The 19499-nt window shown below is 36.1% G+C and overlaps 1 pseudogene; it reads left to right on the forward strand.

The window, feature by feature from the left end:
• Positions 1-4386: 4386 nt before the first annotated feature.
• LOC105079305 (coiled-coil-helix-coiled-coil-helix domain-containing protein 2 pseudogene) lies at positions 4387-9443 on the forward strand (annotated as a pseudogene).
• The last annotated feature ends 10056 nt before the right edge of the window (positions 9444-19499 follow it).

Below are 19499 nucleotides of genomic sequence, written 5' to 3' on the forward strand. Positions count from 1 at the left end.
GAAGACTGTTCTGCATTTTCACTTTCTTTCAAGTGCCTGACATATAGTAGTTGCTCAATAAATAACTATTAAATGTTTGAATGAATTAATGAGTGCTTGATGAATCACCCCTGCCTAATTATTTTACATTGAGCACCAGATCAATATACAAGTATTGTACTTTTTGGGGAAAAAAAATCGTTTAATTATCTTGAAAAGCTATCAGCATTGCTATGTATGTAGTTTTAATTTTAAAAATTGTTCTATTATGGAAAATTTCAAACATACCACAAAATTGGAAGAATTTTATGGTGAAAATTTGTATACCATCACCTAGATCTTGCCATTTATATTTTACTGTACTTGTTTTATCACCCATATCAAGTCATCTTATTTTTTGATGCATCTCAAAGTAAATTGAAGACATCCATCCACTCCCTCCATATACTTCAGCATTCATATTACCAATTAGAGTTTAGTATTTGAAGTTTTTCTTTTGATGTAAAATTTACATATAATGAAATGCATAAGTCTTAAGTGCACATCCACTAAGTTTCAATGAATACAAACCACCATCAAGATATAGAACATTGTTTTCACCCCAGAAAGTTCCTTCATGCCCTTTCCCAGGCAAACACTGTCCCCCTTTCACACCCTCTCCCCGACCAGGAAAACACTGTCATTGTTTCCCACTGTAGAGGAGATTTGCCTGTTCTTGAACTTTCTATGAATGGAATTATACAATATATATCCTCTTGTGGATAGCTTCTTTCACTCAGCATAATGTTTTTGGGATTCATGCATACTGTAGTATATACTGGTAGCTCAATCCTTCTGTTGCTGAGTTATATTCCATCATCCGACTATAACGTAGTTTGCTTATCTATTGTCTTGTTGATGGGCACCTGAGCTGTTTCTAGTTTTGACTATTAAAAAGAAAGCTGCCATGAACATTTGTGCACAAGTCTTTTTGTGGACGTATATTTTCATTTCTCTTAAGTAATACCTAGGGGGAATTGCTGGCTCATAGGGTAGATGTATGTTTAGTTTTACAAGAAACAGCTAGACCTTTTGCCAAATGGGTTGAACACTTTTACAGTCATACAAACAATGTATGAGAGTTTCGACTGCCCCAAATCCTTGTCAACATCTGATATTGCGGTCAGACTTTTTAATATTACCCATACTGGTGGATGTGTATTTTAATTTGCATTTCCACAGTGACTAATGATGTCAAGTACTTTTTCATGTGCGTTTTAGCCATTAGTACATGTTCTTTTATCAAGTGCCTATTTAAATATTTTGCCCATTTAAAAATATTTTCTTTTTTATTATCAATTTTTAGGAGTTTTTTATATAGTCTGGATACCAATCTTTTGTCAAATATATGTTTTCTGAAGCTTTAGGGCTTTAGCTTTCATATTTAGGTCTAGGATATATTTCAGATTTATTTTTGTATATGGTGTGAAGTGGAGGCTTATGTTATTTTTTTCCCTTTCTCTATGGATATCTAATTATTCCAGCAGCATTTCTTGAAAAGACTGTTCTTTTCCCTTTGGATTCCTTTGGTGCCATTAGAAAAAATCAGATGACCATATAGTTTGAGGTCAATTTCTGGGCTATATTCAGTTCCAATTGATCTGTTTGTCAATCATTATGCCAGTACTACACTGTCTTGATAATTTTAGCATAAAAGTAAGTCATGAAGTCAGATAATGTATATTAACTTTGTTCTTTTTTTCAAAGTTGTTTTGGCTATTCTGTGCCCCTTGATTTTTCATGTAATTCTAGACTTAGCTTGTCAGTTTCTAGGAAAAGACTCTGCTGAAGGTTTGTTTGGAATTACATTGTGTCTATAGATTAATTTTGGGAAAACTGACATCTTGATAAAATTGAATCTTAGAATCTATGAAATGGTTTATCTCAACATTTATTTAGATCTCTTTAACTTCTTCAACAATGTTTTATATTTCTGATGTAGAGATCTAAGAAGTCTTTTGTTAGACTTACTATGTTATATTGTTTTATGATACATATGATATACAACATAACATGCTATATGTTAGACTCAGTCCATAAGTTTTGACATTATAGATGGAATCAATTTTAAAATTTCGTTTTCTAATTGTGATATTACTTGAGTTTTTTAATTAACCTTGTATCCTATGACTTTCCTAAAAATCACTTTTTAATTCTAGCATTTATTTTGTGATTCTTTAGGCTTTTGTATATAGTCATGTCATTAGCAAATATAGACAATTTTACTTTTTCCTTTCTAATCTTTCTGCCTTTTATTTCTTTTAACTTTAACATTCTGCCTTATTGAATTGGCTAAGACCTCCTGTACAGTGCCTGAATTTTTTTCTGAGCCAAAAAATTCAGACTTTCACTATTAAATAAGAAGTTAGCTTCAGGTTTTTAAAAGATGTCCTTTATCAGGTTGAATTATTTCCCTTTTATTCCTAGATTTGAATTTTTTTCTGCATCTATTCAAATTACCATATAGTTTTTCTCCTTTGTTCTGTTACTATGGTGAATTACTTTGACTGATCTTTAAATATTAAACAATTTTGCATTCCTGAGATAAACCCAACTTGGTCATCATGTATTATCCTTTGATATACTGTTGGAGTCCAGTTGCCAATATTTTAGGCGGTAGGTTAGGTTGTTTATTTGAGATTGTTCTTATTTTTTGAGGAAAGCCTGTATCACTATGAATTTCCCTCTTAGGGCTGTTTTTTTGCTGCATCCCCATTTGCTAATATTTTGTTAAGGATTTTGTTTTTCATCTATGTTCATGAATGTTATCTCTCTCTAAATTTCTTTTTTGAACTGCCTTTATCAGGTTTTAGAATTATGGTGATACTGACTACACAAAATGAACTGAGCAGTGTTCACTCATCCTTTATTTTCTGAAAGAGTTTTGGTAAGATTGGTGTGATTTCCTCCATAAACATGTGATAGAATTTATAAGTAAAACTATCTGAGTTGAAGTTTCCTTTCTAGAAAGCTTTTTAACTATGAATTTAATTTCCTAATACATATAAGACTATTTTCTTTCATACCCATCCAGTCTATCAGAAAATACTATTTGCTTTACCTTCAAAATATATCCAGAATCTCACTTCTTCTTATCACTTCCTTGGCTACCATCTTAGACCAAGCATCCACGATCTCTTTCTGGATTATTGCAGTAACTGCCTTGCTGGATTTTTTTGCTTTTGCTTTTGATTCCCATACTCTGTTATCAATATAGCAGTAAGCCTGCCACTTAACATAAGTCAGATTATGTCACTCCACAAAACCCTCATCCAGAGTAAAAGTCAAATCCTTGCAGTAGCCTGTAAAGTTCCACATGGTCTAGCACTACACTACCCTTATCACCTCTTGTTCTTCTAATTTACCTCTTGCTTACTCCTCTCCATGCTGGACTTCTTGCCATTCTTTGAGCAAGCCAAGCATACTTTGTTCCAGGGCCTTTGCACATGCTTTCCTTCCTCTGCGCAGTACATTTTCCACCCAGATAACCACAAGTCTTGCTCCCGTATCTCTTTCAAGTCTTTGTGCAAGTGTCATCTTCTAATGGAGCTGTCTCTGCCCACCTAACTTAAAATCCCCAATGCCTCCTGGCACTCTCTGCCCTTCATTCCTTTTTCTTGTTCTATATATACTTATGACTTTCCAATGTACTATACCATTTACTTGTTTTGTTTATTTTTTATCTCTTCTTTCTATAAACTCTATGTGAGCTTAGATTTTTGTTCATTTTATGTACCATTGCATCCAAGAATCTGAAACAGTGCCTGGTAAATAGAAGCTAGCCCATAAATATTTGTATAAAGAATGAATTGTGCTCCCAGATTCATAACCTTGTCTAAATCACATAGTATTTTCAAGAGAGGAAAACTAATATATAAAATGTTTCCAAAACCATCTTTAATGATAGTACCTTTTCCCTGATACCCTTGACTTTCATCATTTAAAAAATCAGATTTTTTTGAGCCTGGATCTTTTGTAAATAAATGATATCATAAGACAGTGGTTTCCTTTCTTTGTTGGCAACAATCTCACAGGAATTATCCTCAGGAGCAGTGTGTTATTTTACAATAGTTGACAGAATTGAGAGATGAAGTTGCTAAATGAAAATTCTTTCTTGTCAATTCCACAACTCCTTCCCCATACTACAGTATTTTTCAGTATAGAACATCCCAACATAAATCTTACCATCCTTCTCATTTAATAAAAATATTAGGTAAGAAAGAGAGATGTCCTACTGTGAGTTTATGGTGATTTGAACAGACAAAGTTTGCAAACACCAGTATTTAAGCTATCCCTTTGTTTGATGCCCCTGAAGTTTTCATACTCTGAGACAAGGCATAATAATAAGATTTGGGGATTCAAAGAAATATGCTTTTCATTGAAACACGGAAAAGGGTGCTTCTGAAACGAGAGGTAAGAAAGAAGACCAGCTTTAATGCATATCTCAGGCAGATCACTTATAGGAGAGATTGCTTACATAAGTTGAGTTGAAATTGTTTTCCTCAAAACTACTTATGCCCATGTACTCCTTGGAAAGTCTTTGTATAACTCCAGTTTGGAGGCTGATGCCATGGTTTTAACTCCATTCTTCTGCAGCTTTGGTTCTCTTAAATCATTTTGGTAAACATGGGTTTAGTGGGAAAGACAGGATATTTATAATATAGATTTTTTAGTAACTGTTGGTTTGCCTAAGATTTTCTGTAAATCTGGAATGATGACTGTATAGTCTGATTTTGAATGCTTGTGAAGTGTTATCACATGTGTGACCAGTCTCCACCTAGAAAGCTGCCTTATCATCCTTCACAGGGTCTCTGGTGGGTTACAGAGCCTTCGTTGTGACCAATGAAAACTGCAGCTTCTTCTAACTACATTATAACCCAGGATATGTGGAAGCTTAAAAAGAATTTGATTGTAAGCTTCTAAATCAAAGCTCTCATTTCTTTCTAAATTTATTTAGAAACTTTCCATATAAAAAGAGAATCATATTGTACTTGTCTGTATAGGTGTATTTTTCCTGGTAGGTCATAGTATTTGCTATCTATTAACAATTATCTCAAAACTTACTGGCCTAAAACAACAAACAATTATCATTCCACAGTTTCTGTGGGTCAGAAATTCAGGAATGGTTTAGCTGGATGGGTTTGGCTTAGGTTGCATTTAAGACATGGGCTGCAGTCATCTGAAGGCTTGGCTGGGGCAGAAGTCATGAAATGACTGTAGGAAGGAGGCCTTAGTTTCTTGCTGTTGTTGGTGTGAAGTCCCAGTTTCTTGCCACATGGGCCTCTCCATGGGGCTGCTTGAGTATCTACACAACATGGCTGCTGTCTTCCCCTGGAGGGGTGATCAAAGGAAGGAAGCAAGAAGGAAGTCACAATGCCTTTTACATCCTAACCTCAGATGTCATAGACTATCACTTCTATCATTCTACTCATTAGAAGCAAGTCACTAAATGCAGCCTACATTTAAGGGGAGAAAAATTAGTTTCCATGCTTTGAAGGAGGGAGTATCAAATAATTTGTGCACATATTCATACCACCACAGCTGTATACCTTGATCAAAAGTAGGCTGCTCTTCTTCTACTTAGGCTTTCTGTATTAGGTAAAGCCAGGATAGAATTACTATCTCTGTTTTCCAGAGGAGGCTTAAATACAGTGAATGACAGACCCACTTACAAAGTTAGAAAGTGATGGTCTGAGATTAGCTCTGGTCTTCTGAGAGCAGTAACTCCTTCTACTGTTTCATAGTAGTTTTCAACCCAATTATGTCAATAAACATTTGAAAATAAGTCTTTCTGTTAATAACTGACCAGTGCATGATTGAAAAATGACCATGCAACAATATGTTATATATTTCTTTTACTTATTTGAGCACCATTAAAATATTTCATTGGGATAATATCCCCATTAACCAAAGAAGAAACAGATTCCTGTGTAAGGAACCATTTCCATGGAAATGATTTTCAGTTGTTCAGCACATCTTTCAAAATATTTGACGTGTTTGTCGAAAATGGTACACTGGAAAATAAAAGTTTGTTTTGTTTCCTTTTTTTGTTGTTCTTTTTGGTTTACACAAACTGCATTTTGGGGGGGTTTATATATATATGTATATTTTTATTGAGTTATAGTACAGACTTTACAATGTTGTGTCAATTTCTGGTGTACAGCACAATTTTTCAGTCATACTTGAATATACATATATTCATTTTCATATTCTTTTTCACCATGAGCTACTACAAGATCTTGTATATGTTTCCCTATGCTATGCAGTATAAACTTGTTTATCTATTCTATATATACTTGTCAGTTTCTACAAATCTTGAATTCCCAGTCTGTTCCTTCCCAACCCCCTGTTTCATTTTAATGGCTTGAACTTTTTTTTGCATTAATTCTACAAAGATTATTCAATTAACAAGTTTATAGCTAAGAGTTGGCAGAATGACAATGTGTGTACTCTTTACTGTCTTTTTTTTAACATTTTTTATTGATTTATAATCATTTTACAATGTTGTGTCAAATTCCAGTGTAGAGCACAATTTTTCAATTATACATGAACATATATATATATTCATTGTCACATTCCTTTCTCTGTGAGCTACCATAAGATCTTGTATATATTTCCCTGTGCTATACAGTATAATCTTGTTTATCTATTCTACAATTTTGAAATCCCAGTCTATCTCTTCATACCCCCTACCCCCTTGGCAACCACAAGTCTGTATTCTATGTCTATGAGTCTATTTCTGTTCTGTATTTATGCTTTGCTTGTTTGTTTTTTTAGATTCCACATATGAGCGATCTCATATGGTATTTTTCTTTCTCTTTCTGGCTTACTTCAGTTAGAATGACATTCTCCAGGAGCATCCATGTTGCTGCAAATGGCATTATGTTGTTGGTTTTTATGGCTGAGTAGTATTCCATTGTATAAATATACCACATCTTCTTTATCTAGTCACCTGTTGATAGACATTTAGGCTGTTTCCATGTCTTGGCTATTGTAAATAATGCTGCTATGAACATTGGGGTGCAGGTGTCATCCTGAAGTAGGGTTCCTTCTGGATGTAAGCCCAGGAGCAGGATTCCTGGATCATATGGTAAGTCTATTCCTAGTCTTTTGAGGAATCTCCATACTGTTTTCCACACTGGCTGCACCAAACTGCATTCCCACCAGCAGTGTAGGAGGGTTCCCCTTTCTCCACAGCCTCTCCAGCATTTGTCATTTGTGGATTTTTGAATGATGGCCATTCTGACTGGTGTGAGATGATATCTCATTGTAGTTTTGATTTGCATTTCTCTGACAATTAGTGATATGGAGCATTTTTTCATGTGCCTGTTGATCATTTGTATGTCTTCCTTGGAGAATTGCGTGTTTAGGTCTTCTGCCCATTTTTGGATTGGGTTGTTTATTTTCTTCTTGTTGAGTCGTATGAGCTGCTTATATATTCTGGAGATCAAGCCTTTGTCAGTTTCATTTGCAAAAATTTTTTCCCATTCCATAGGTTGTCTTTTTGTTTTACTTATGGTTTCCGTTGCTGTGCAGAATAGAGAGCCCAGAAATGAACCCACAAACTTTTGGTCAATTAATCTTCAACAAAGGAGGCAAGAATATACAATGGAATAAAGACAGTCTCTTCAGCAAATGGTGTTGGGAAAACTGGACAGCAGCATGTAAAACAATGAAGCTAGAACACTCCCTTACAACATACACAAAAATCAACTCAAAATGGATCAAAGACTTAAACATAAGACAAAATACAATAAACCTCCTAGAGGAAAACATAGGCAAAACATTATCTGACATACATCTCAAAAATGTTCTCCTAGAAGAAATAAAAGCAAGAATAAACAAATGGGACCTCATGAATCTTTACTGTCTTTAGAACATCATTACACTGTCCTAAAAGGTCAGACATTATAAGAGGTACTGATAATTTGGGTCCTTGTTAGCAGCAAAGATAGGAAAATAACTGAAATAATTATTTCTCAACTGTTCACAAAATAGTTGAAATTTGATTTCAGACTCAATATTATAGTAGATTTTTCTCTGTGTTTATAAACAATGGTTGATCTTGGCCCTAGAAAAGCTCATGCAATTTTTGAATAGATAATACTCCTGTGTGTCACTAGCAGATTTTCTGAATCAGTCTTTGGAAAAATAATGGCCTGGTAGGAATGTCATAAAACCAGTCGATATGTGCTCCCACAGAAGGCTCTCAGTATTTGTCACTGGTTTTGTTATAGTGGCTCAAAAAGGGAGTTTTCTATTTGGTCATGCACTTGGTTCTTTATCCTAGTCATATGACTACAAACAGCATACTTCTCCTGTAGCAAATCTCCCAAATTATAACATTCTAAGTCAATCTTCTAAATTAAAAATCCCTTTGCTAATGGGAGGAGCACTTAGGGGAGGCACTTGGGGGAGGTACTTTACTGAACTTTCATGCCATAAAATACAAGTATCTTTATGTCTTTTGGTTTCTCTCCTGAGTTATCTATCCTATTAGTCAACTCAAAGTGTATTATAAAATGAGCATACCTGCTCCTCAACTACATTTCTATTGACATATTACAAGATGAATGTTTGTCTCTGGCAGGAAGAGGTTGCAACAATAACACATAATTTATCAGCACTGACAGGTGCGTGGTCTTTGGGGAAGGCTGAGTTAGGGGGAGAAGAGAGGCAGGATCTTATTGCTGAGCTTTATGTTTCGAACAGTGCTCTCTAGTCCCAGTACAGTACCTGAGCACCCTGTGCAGTGATGGGTACCCTCTGATTGGTCGCACTCCAAATTGGCAACCCTTTGTTAAGGGCAGGGCTGGTGCAGTAAAGATTGAGCATAGAAAGAATGACCAAGAGAGGCAGGTAGCAACCGCATATTAGAAGGCAAGGAGGGAAGTCGCCAGCGTCCCCTCAGAGTCTTGCTCTTCCAGAGTATTCGCTGCGCAGTTGCGATGCCTGTGGAAGCCGAAGCCGCACTTCCTGCATGGCCCCTCCAGCCAGCGGGGCACCTCAGATGAGAGCTGCACCCAGGCCAGTGTCAGCACCTCAGCCGCCAGCAGTGGCTCCACCATCTGCTATTGGCTCCCCTGCTGCTGCACCCTGGCAGCCAGGTCTGTTGGCCCAGATGGCAGCCACTGCAGCTGGCGTGGCTGTGGGTTCTGTTGTCTGCCACACGCTAGGTCGTACCATCACTGGGGGCTTCAGTGGCAAGAGTAATGCTGAGCCCTCAAGGCCTGACATCACTTACCAGGAGTCTCAGGGAGCCCAGCCCGCACAGCAGGAGCAGTCTGGCCCATGCTTCTTTGAGGTGAAACAGTTTTTGGAGTGTACTTGTATTTTATGGCATGAAAGTCACCCAGAACCAGGGTGACTTTAAGCTTTGTGTAACCTTGCTGAAACAGTGCAGACTGGCGAATGGATTAGCTTAATCAAGAAGTTCCAGTTGAAGATGTGAAGAATCATCTCTCATGACCAAGTTGATTTAGCATAAAAATATAATTGATAGTGAAGATATAAAGTGTGAAACCACCAGTTAAACCTCTCTCTCCTCTATCATTAATAGCTTTTTTGCTTCCGAATTGCAGTGGAAGAGTGTGTTCTTGCTAAATAGAAGTTCATTGAGATGTATTGAGTTTGGGGCTGAGCAGATGTCTATGTGGCCTCTTAAACATGCTTTTCTTATGTTATTGTTTGTCAATGAATTAGAATAAAGTGATTTTCTTTCAAAAAAAAAAAAAAAGAAGAAGAAGGCAAGGAGGATGGGTTGGCAAGGCTCATTTCTGGGCCCCAGGTTTAGACTGTGGTGACAGTCAGACTGCTGACTTTTTGGTAAGCAGGGAGTGTCTATTATTATTTTTAAATAACATTTGTTCTTGGCAAAATACAGATAAAAAGAAGAAAACAACCAAACAAAAAGGGTCATATTCTCACTGCTCAGAGAATCCATGTTAACATTTAAAAATGTACCAAAATTATCTTATGGTCATGTTTAGAAAATCTAAGAAAAACAGAAAGATGCAAGTAAATAGTGTGGGCATCTTTTCCTGCTCACCTTTCCAACTCAATCCACTTTCCAAAGATGACCACTGTTAACAGTTTCTTAGTATTTCTTAGAAAAACCTATCTGGGACTGAAGGAATAGAAATCAGCTCAAACTGAAAAAGATAAAAAGGAGCCCTTCCACCATTAAAGCTAGGGGGATAGACACAGATAAAATCAAATGCAAAGTTAACAGAAAACATTCTTTCTCCCATGATTATGCAGCAGCTGTAAAACGCTATAATGGCCCCTCTTTGAGTGGCTCCTGCTTTCTTACTGATGACTGCCCCAAAGCCCTACTTTGCTCTACGCATCTATTATCAAGAGACCCAATCTTGCTAAAGTCCCCTCATCTTAAGATAGCACTCAGTCTCCTAATGCTGCCTCGGGAAAGCAACCAACGAAGAACTGGTTGCCACTCCCTTGCACCCTCCTCAGAATCCTTCAGCAAGAACCCAAACCTTATAAAAGATATTTCCACCATTCTCCTGGAGGGCCCTGCCTCACTGCATCAAGACAATAAATCTGACCTTGTCATACTACTAGCTTATCCTTGGTGGTCTTTGGCTGTTTAGGCTTTAAGATAACGAATTTTCTATTTTCTACCTGCTTTTTAATTTACAAAAGCAATTTTCTTTACACACTAATGTCCACATGCCTTTATTGTTTAATATATCTTGGACACATAATCTGGACACATCTTGGACACATATCCATTTATATCAGAGCATTAAGATCTACTACTGCAAAGGTTCCATACTAAGAATGTACCATAATTTGTTTAAATATAAGTCCCCTATTGACACACACTTCAGATGCTATTGCAAAGAAGGTTGCAGTTAACATCTTAACACACATATCACCGTGAAGTTTTAGTTGAACTACCCAGCATCCACACCTAACTTCTCCCTTCTCAACGGTACCCAGCTTTTCTGTCTGAGGAGGATAGCCCATCCTTATCTCTGGGGATTGATTCTGATTGAGTTAAGCCATGTAACAAAATTAGAGGTATGCTTATGCCTTAATTTAGTATAATTAGGCTAACCATGAGCATTGTCACTTGGAACATTGACACCAAAGTGCTTTCTATATTTACAATATCTGTAAACCCAAATGGGACTGATAATCATAGTGATCACTATGGAAAACATTGGTTAGATAAAATTAACTCTGGAAATCAGAGTGGAGAAGAGAGAATCTTATCACATTGTTCAGCTGCTGGATCACCCAACCCTGAAGTCCATCTTAGGCAGATCTTATTGGTTCCCTACCCATATCCACTTGTCTTTACCACTTCAGTGCACACTGGCATGACTTCTAACTGTCAGTACTGAAATCTTTGCTTGAGAGGTTTCTCTTTGCTGGAGTCTCTTTTGCTGTTTGCATAGCAGCATGGAATGAATGACTGTCAGGGACAACTCTCAACCAGTGACTCATGGTATAAATACCCCTCCTGCTGGGGTGGATTACCTCTGAGGCATGTTTTACACTGGCTTTCGGGGTTTCCCTAGTGGAATTAAACTCTGGTTGTCCACAGTGGAAATTAGCTTGATACTATTCCCTATATTGGCTCCCTTCTTGTCCCTCTCACACCTTTCCATTCTTCTATTGGCCTTTCCTTCACCTTCCAAAAAACAACCCAAACTATTAACCACCTTACGCCTGAATTTTCCAAGTCTGTGAGCCAACAAGCCCCCTTTATTAAGCTGGATTGCACTGATTTTCTGTTACTGGGTAGAAAAGTGTTCTAAATGATACATACCTTTGGGGGCATATCTGAGGAGTCAATTTTGTGAACATATCTGAGCAGTGAGCATTTTGGGACTAAAAGGTACACACATTTTGCGTTTTGATAGATACTGTCCTCCAGAATGCTTCTACCAATTTGCAAAAGATTTCTCTCTTTAAAAAATTGTCCTTACTGTAGTTACCCAGTTCTTTCTCTTTTCTTTATAAAATTGCCCAGTAGTACTCAGCACTAAAGTGAATTTGAATAACCTGAAGCTTTTTAGGATCATCATAACCTGTTCCAGGAACTGCCACCCAATTAATTATGCTTTGCACATTCCTGAGGATTTTCTATAGCAACCCAACAGAAACATTGTTTTCCCTTTTTATGGAGTTTCTCATTTGTTTACTGTCAGTGAAACTCTGTGTAAATTATTTTCCCATTGATAGCTTAGGTTTTACAGATAATTATTGATTCAACGTTGTAGCTGTGTTGAATTGGACTATTGATCAATTTCAGATGGAGTGAGCAAGTTATACAGCATCATCTTAAATTCTCTTGCACGCCAAGTTATGTTCCCCCTTGGACACAGCAATACTATCATGAAGTGTATTCATAGAAATATCTCCCCCAGTGAGATACTGGGTTTCTTGGTGGGTTTTGTTTACTATGCTATTACTGATTATGTAATACCATCTTATTTAAACAAATTTTGATAACAGACATAATGTCTTTGAGCCAAAAGTAGCTAGACCTCAAAATTTTTCATAACAATAGATTTAATCTGTTATGACCATACATTAGTCCAGACCCATGGGGTTCCATTTAGAACACACCATGTTTGAGCATCTAACTCAGCTGACTCTCAGAGCTCCGGAAGAAGTGAACTAGTATCTTTTTCTCTCCTTTTGAAAAGTATTCCTTTCTCAAAGCTGGCATTTGGCATACTTTGTATGAGAGATTTGCCCTGCTAATCCTCCTCCCCATATAATCCCATTGACAACTTCAGTGAGGTTAAGGATAGAGATTAAATTTTTACACTTTTAAGGATACCACAGGGAAAAAGAGACAAGATTTGTTTTATGGGCGAGGATACGCTCTATTTTGGTAAATGTTCTTTGTGCACTTGAAAAGAATGTGTATTTTGCAAATTTTGAAGTGTTGCATATATGTTAATTAGGCATTTGGTTGATAGTGGTCAAGTCTTCTATATCCTTGTTTGTTTTCTACTTGTTCTTTCAATTATTGAGAAAAGGGTGGGGAAATCTTGAAGTACAATTATGGATTTGTCTATTTCTCCTTATACTTCTATCAGTTTTTAATTCATGTAGTAATTCTGTTACTAGGTGCATATAAATTTAGAATTGTCATGTCCTCTTGTTGAATTGGAATGTTTATGAAATGACCATCTTTACTCTTATTAATAATATTTACTCTGAAATATACTTTGTCTTATATTAATATAGCAAACCTTGCTTTATTTTAGATCAGAATAACACAATATATCTTTTCTCATCTTTTTATTTTTAACCTACTTGAGCCTTTATATTTAAAGTGTATTTCTTAAAAATAGCATAGAGTTGGATCTTGGTTTTTTTAATTCATTATGACAATTTTCATTTTAATTGGGTGTTTAAACCATTTACATTTAATGTTTTGTTAGTGATTTATTGCTGCAGAATAATATTACCACAAACTTAGCAGCTTGAAACAACACACATTTATTATCTCACTGTTTCTGTGGGTCAGGAATTCAGGCACAGCCTAGCTGAGTCCTCTGCTTCAGGATATCTCACAAAGTTGCAATCCAAGTGTCAGGCAGGGCTAGTGTCTCATCTGAGGCTCGACTGAAGAAGAATCTATTTCTAAGTTAATGTTATTGGCAGGATTCCTTGCATGCTGTCAGAATGAAGGCCACCTTCAGTTCCTTGCCACGTGGACTTCTTTGTATGGCAGCTTATTCAAAGCTAGCAAGGGAAATTGAAGATAGAGTCTGCTTGCAAGATGGAAATTACAATCTTATGTAGCAATCATGGACATCTTAAATTCTATTGGTTAGAAGCAAGTCACTGGAGATAATTAAACAAGGGCATGAATACAAGGAGACAGAGATAACTGGGGGCCATCTTAGAGTCTTTCCACCATGTATGTGATTATAGATATGGTTGGATTTATATCTACCATCTATTTACTTTCTTTTTTTCCCATCTGTTATTTGCTTCTTTTTCCTCTTTTTCTCCCATCTTTTAGATTAAGTAATTTTTATGATTCCATTTTATCTCCTTTGTGACTTCTTATCTTTAACTTTTTGTGTGTTATTGTAGTAGTGACTTTACAATTTATAATATATATCTTTACCTTATCACAGTCTACTTTCAAGTGATACTATACTACTTCCTATATAGTATAAGGACCTTAATACAGTGTACCATTTCTCCCCTCCTGACTCTTGTGCTATTGTTTTCATACGTTTTACTTCTACATATGTCATAAACCCCCAAATACATTTTTGTTACTTTTGATTTAAGTAGCTAATTATCTTTTTTTAAAGTCACATTTTTATTTTATTTTATTAAATTTTTTGTTGAAGTGTATTTTTGACCTACAAAATTATATTAGTTTTAGGTCTACAACATAATAATTTGATATATTTATAGATTACACACCATACAAAATTATTATGAAATATTGACTATAGTCCCTGTGCTGTACATTACACACTTATAATTTATTAATTTTATAACTGGAAGTTTGTACCTTTTAATTCCTTCACCTATTTCACTCCTCCAGGCACCTCTCTCCAGTCTGGTAACCAGTAGTTTGTTCCCTGTATCTGTGATTCTGTTTTTGTTTTGTTATATTTCTTCCTCTGTTTTGTTTTTTAAATCCCATATATAAGTGAAAACATACAGTATTTGTTTTTCCCTGTCTGACTTACTTCGCTAAGTATAATACTCTCCATGTCTATCTATGTTGTCCCAAATGGCGAGATTTCACTCTTTTTTATGGTTGAGTAATATTCCTGTGTGTGTGTGTGTGTGTGTGTGTGTGTGTGTTCTCTAGTAGCTGATTATCTTTTAAAGAGACTTACATAATGAGAACATTTCTTTAAGTTTACCCACATGGTTACTATTTCCAGTGCTCTTCTTTTGCGTAGATCAAGATTTTCATCTATTATAATTTTCCTCCTTTAATATTTCTTGTATACAGGCCTGCTTGTAATAAATTCTTTCATTTTTTTGTATGCCTGGAAAAAAGTCTATTTTGGCTCCATTTTTTGAAAGATATTTTTGCTGGGTATAGAATTCTAGTTGAGAGTTTTTTCTTCCAGTGTTTTAGAGATATTGTCCCACTGTCCTCTGGCTTGCATTGTTTATGATCAGAAATTTATTATCATTGTCTTTGTTTTACTGTACTTAATATGAATTTTTTCCTCTGGCTGCTTTTAATATTTTCCTATTATCACTGGTTTTAAAAAAATTGATTATGATGTGTCTTATGTGGTTTTCCTCATGTTTCTTGCATATGTGGTTTGTTTAGCTTCTTGAACCTATGGGCTTACAGTCTTCATCATTTTGAAATATTTTATCCATTATTTCTTCAAATATGTTTTCTGTCCTCTCCATTCCTTTGTCTTTTGGAGGTGACAATTATATATATATTTGTCCATCTGAAGTTATTTCACAGACCACTGATGCTCTGTTCTTGAGTGTTTTATTTTGGATTGTTCCTCTTGCTAAGTATTCAGGTTTACCGGTATTTCTTTGTAGTATCTAACCTGCCATGAATTCTACTGAGTGTATTTTTCATCTCAGTGTAATTTTAATCTTTAGGAGTTTAAATTGGGTCTTTTTCAAATCTTTCATGTCTCTAACATGCTCAATATTTCCTTTATATTTTGAACATATGGAATACAGTTATAAGCAATTTTTTAATTCTTGCATTTGTGTCATTTCTGAGTCAGTTTTAATTGACTGATTTTTTTTTCCTAATTTGGGGTCATTTTTTCTGCTTTGCATGCCTGGTAATTTTTTGCCAGATGTCACATATTGTGAATTTTACCTTGTAGGGTACTGCATATTTTTGAATTCCTATAAATATTCTTGAACTTTCTTCTGGGGTGTAGTTAAGTTACTTAGAAACAGTCTGATACCTTTGAGTCTTGCTTTTAAGTGTTATTAGGTGAGACGAGTGTGTTGTGTAGTCTAATGCTATTTTTCCCTCATTACTGAGGCAAAATCCTTTTTAGTATTCTACCCAATGCCCTGTGAATTATAATTTTTCCATGCAGCCTGCTAGGAATGAGTACTGTTCTTGGCCTGTGTGATCTCCAGGGATTTCTCTCTTTAAATTTCTCTGGTGTTCTTTTCCTCACATGCATGTGCTGACCCGTATGTTGAATATTCAAGAGGCACTCTCTGTTGATCTCCGGAGTTCTCTTTCTATGTAGCCTTCTCCTCTTTGGTATTCTGCCCTGCTAGTTTTTGCTACCCTAACCTCCCAGCTCTACATTCTCAACTCAAGAGTCAGTCAGGACTGTCCTGGTTCCTTTCTCCATGCGGTAAGCTGGGGAAATCATAGGGTTCATCTCATTTACTTTTTGTCCCTCAGAGATCATCGTCTTTTGTTACTTGATGATAGCATCATGAAAACCATTTTTCATACATTTTGCCCATTTTTTCTTTTGGCAAGAAAGTAAATCTGGTGCTTATTATTCTATCTTAGCTAGGAATGGATATATCCTTTACATCCACTTTCATTTTTAATCCTCTACATGCAATCAGTGTTCAATTAATAGCTGAGCTGACTTTAATATATGGCTTATATTCTTGAGAAAAAGGTGTAAGTCTGTCTTAGATTGGCTACTTCAGAAGTAGACCCTAAGATTTGGATTCTTTTGCAAATGCTCTATTGACGAAATGTTCTTAGGAAAACAGGATTGAGAGGAATGAGACAGGACAAAGGAAGGAGTTAAGCAGGGCTGTGATCTCAGCTGGAGGCTATTTCAGGCTGATCCTGTGGGAAGCTCTAGAGCACAAATTGCACTACAAAGTTGGTTCCACCTTTAGGCAAATGTGAGAGTGGGAGGGCTTTTGTGCTTATTTGTCACTAAATTAATGGAAATAAGCTGCCTCTTGCAGGAAATGACCTGCCCAGTGACACAGCTTCCAATCAATGACAATTTTCTAGACAAGGAGGCAGCTGCAAGACATTAATAGCCAACACTCACAGCATCTGGGGGAGGGATGTCTGGATTGAGTAAAGGGATCTGGGCACAACAGCAATAGCCATTATCTTGTTCTATGAGTCTTAATCCCCTAAATGCCATGTACTCAGTAGGCATTCTATATTTTAGTGCCTTAAAGTATAGAACTACAGCAATATCACATCTCCAAGGATTAAGTTATTTATTTCCTATATAAGTATTGAAGATTGCACTTTTAAAAACTATTTGATGAGAATGTTTCCAAAATGTATCATGTATTTTACTTACATCACACAGACGATGAGATCAGAATCATCTTTCCACGATGACTCAGAGTGATAATTTAGGAACCTTAAATGTTTTGCTGGGATGAAAATCAGCAGGATTTTCTTTTCTAAATTTTTAGGCGAATATTAGGAACCACTGTATAAAGCAACATGCTGGGCTGTCAGATAGCAGCTGTCATGGCTCTTAATAGTACACTGGGTTCTTGAAAGTTTCTTCAACTTCTAATCTCTGAGGTCTGAGAAGTCCGATGATCAAAGATGTCAGGCTTGTGAGAAAATAAGCTGCAAGTTATGTCCCAAGGGCCTCTCCTAGAGTGGATTACAAGGCTTTAGTGCTTTGGCAATTGACAGATGATGCATCAGGTGCTAAAACATGCTGGTGCTTGGTTCTCATTTGTGGCCCTGCTCTGCATCCTGGAGCGATCTAAACTTCAGCATCTATGGGAATACTATATCCAGAGTCCATCCATTATTAAATTGATGGTTGATTTTTCAGATGAGAGAAAGAGTTTATTTGACAAATGTCATCCTTATGGGCAGTAAGGAATTGTAGACAAGGTGAAATTTGTTTTTTACTGATTTTCTGACTTAGAACCTTTAGAAATCATTTGTTGTTTTTACAGTCTGACATTGGGGAAGATTTTAAAGTAGTGAAGAACTAGAATGGATTGTAGGAAAACGAGATTGTTTGCATTTCCGTATTTCATGGTTTCTAAGACTTTTTTCCCAAAATGGCAGTGAATTCAGTGGTACTTCTGTGTGATCAACAGGGGCTTGTTTATGTCTCTGCCTTAAACTGAAGCTGAAAATAGAAAGTATCCTGATACCTGGAGCTGTTTTTCTTCATAATGATCTTACTGCTCAGGGACTAAATGTGAGCTGAGGGGTGAGCATTAAATCCAATGGGTTTGGCACAGTGATGTGCTGGAGCCAGCTCCATAAGAGCCAATTGCATATGCCTCTTTCCAACTCTACTTTTAGTGACGTCTTACTGATAGCTTTATATTGGCCATGGTGGGAATATTTACACGATGAAAATTGGCAAACACTATAAATCAGGCTTTTTTTTTTTTAACCCAAAAAATCAGTTAAACATTTTGCAGTACACCACCGACCTCTAGGCCATTGGCCTTAGTCATGAGCACTAAGTAATGCTTTATTCAAGGTGACCACTTTTTTTTGAAATTGAGGTATAATAGACATAACACTGTATTAGTTTCAGGTGTACAATATAAGAATTCTGTATTTGTATATATTGTGAAATGATCACCACAATGTCTAGTTAACATCCATCACTATACATAGTTACAAAACTTTTTTCTTGTGATGAGAACCTGTAAGATTTACTCTTTGCAATTTTCAAATATGCAGTACAGTATTATTAACTATAGTCACCATGCTATACAGTAATATCCTCGTGAGATAATTTACTTTATAACTGGAACTTTGTGCCTTTTGACCCCCTTCATCTGTTTTGCCCACCCCCAACCCCCAGCCTCTGGCAGCCACCAATCTGTTCTCTGTATCTATGAGCTTGGGTTTCGATTTTTTTAATTTCTCATATAAGTGAGGTCACACGGTGTTTATCTTTCTCTGTCTAACTTATTTCACTTAGCATAATGCCCTCAAGGTCCATCCATGTTTTTTCAAATGGGAAGATTTCCTTCTTTTTATGGCTAAACAATATTCCATTTTATGTATGTATGTATGTACTGTATTTTCTATATCCATTCATCGTCGATGGACATTTAGATTGCTTCTATGTCTTGGCTATTGTAAATAATACTTCTGTGAACATGGGGGTGCATGTATCTTTTGCTTTGGATAGATACTCAGAAGTGGAATTCCTAGATCATATGGTAGTTCTATTTTTAATTTTTTGAGGAACCTCCATACTGTTTTCCATAGTGACTGCACTAATTTACATTCCCACCAACAGTGCACAAGGGTTCTTTTATCTCCACATACTCACCAACACTTGTTACTTCTTGTCTTTTTGATAATAGCCATCTTAAAAGGTGTAAGGTGATATCTCATTGTGGTTTTGATTTGCATTTCCCTGATGTTTAGCAGTGTCGAGCATCTTTTCATGTAATTGTTGACCATCTGTATATCTTCTTTGGAAAAATATCTATTTAAATCCTCTGCCCATTTTAAAATGAGATTGTTAGGGTTTTTTTGCTTGAGTTGTATGAGTTCTATATATATTTTGGACATTAACCCT

The sequence above is a fragment of the Camelus bactrianus genome, chromosome X (assembly GCF_048773025.1).
Source record: "Camelus bactrianus isolate YW-2024 breed Bactrian camel chromosome X, ASM4877302v1, whole genome shotgun sequence".
Classification (NCBI taxonomy): domain Eukaryota; kingdom Metazoa; phylum Chordata; class Mammalia; order Artiodactyla; family Camelidae; genus Camelus; species Camelus bactrianus.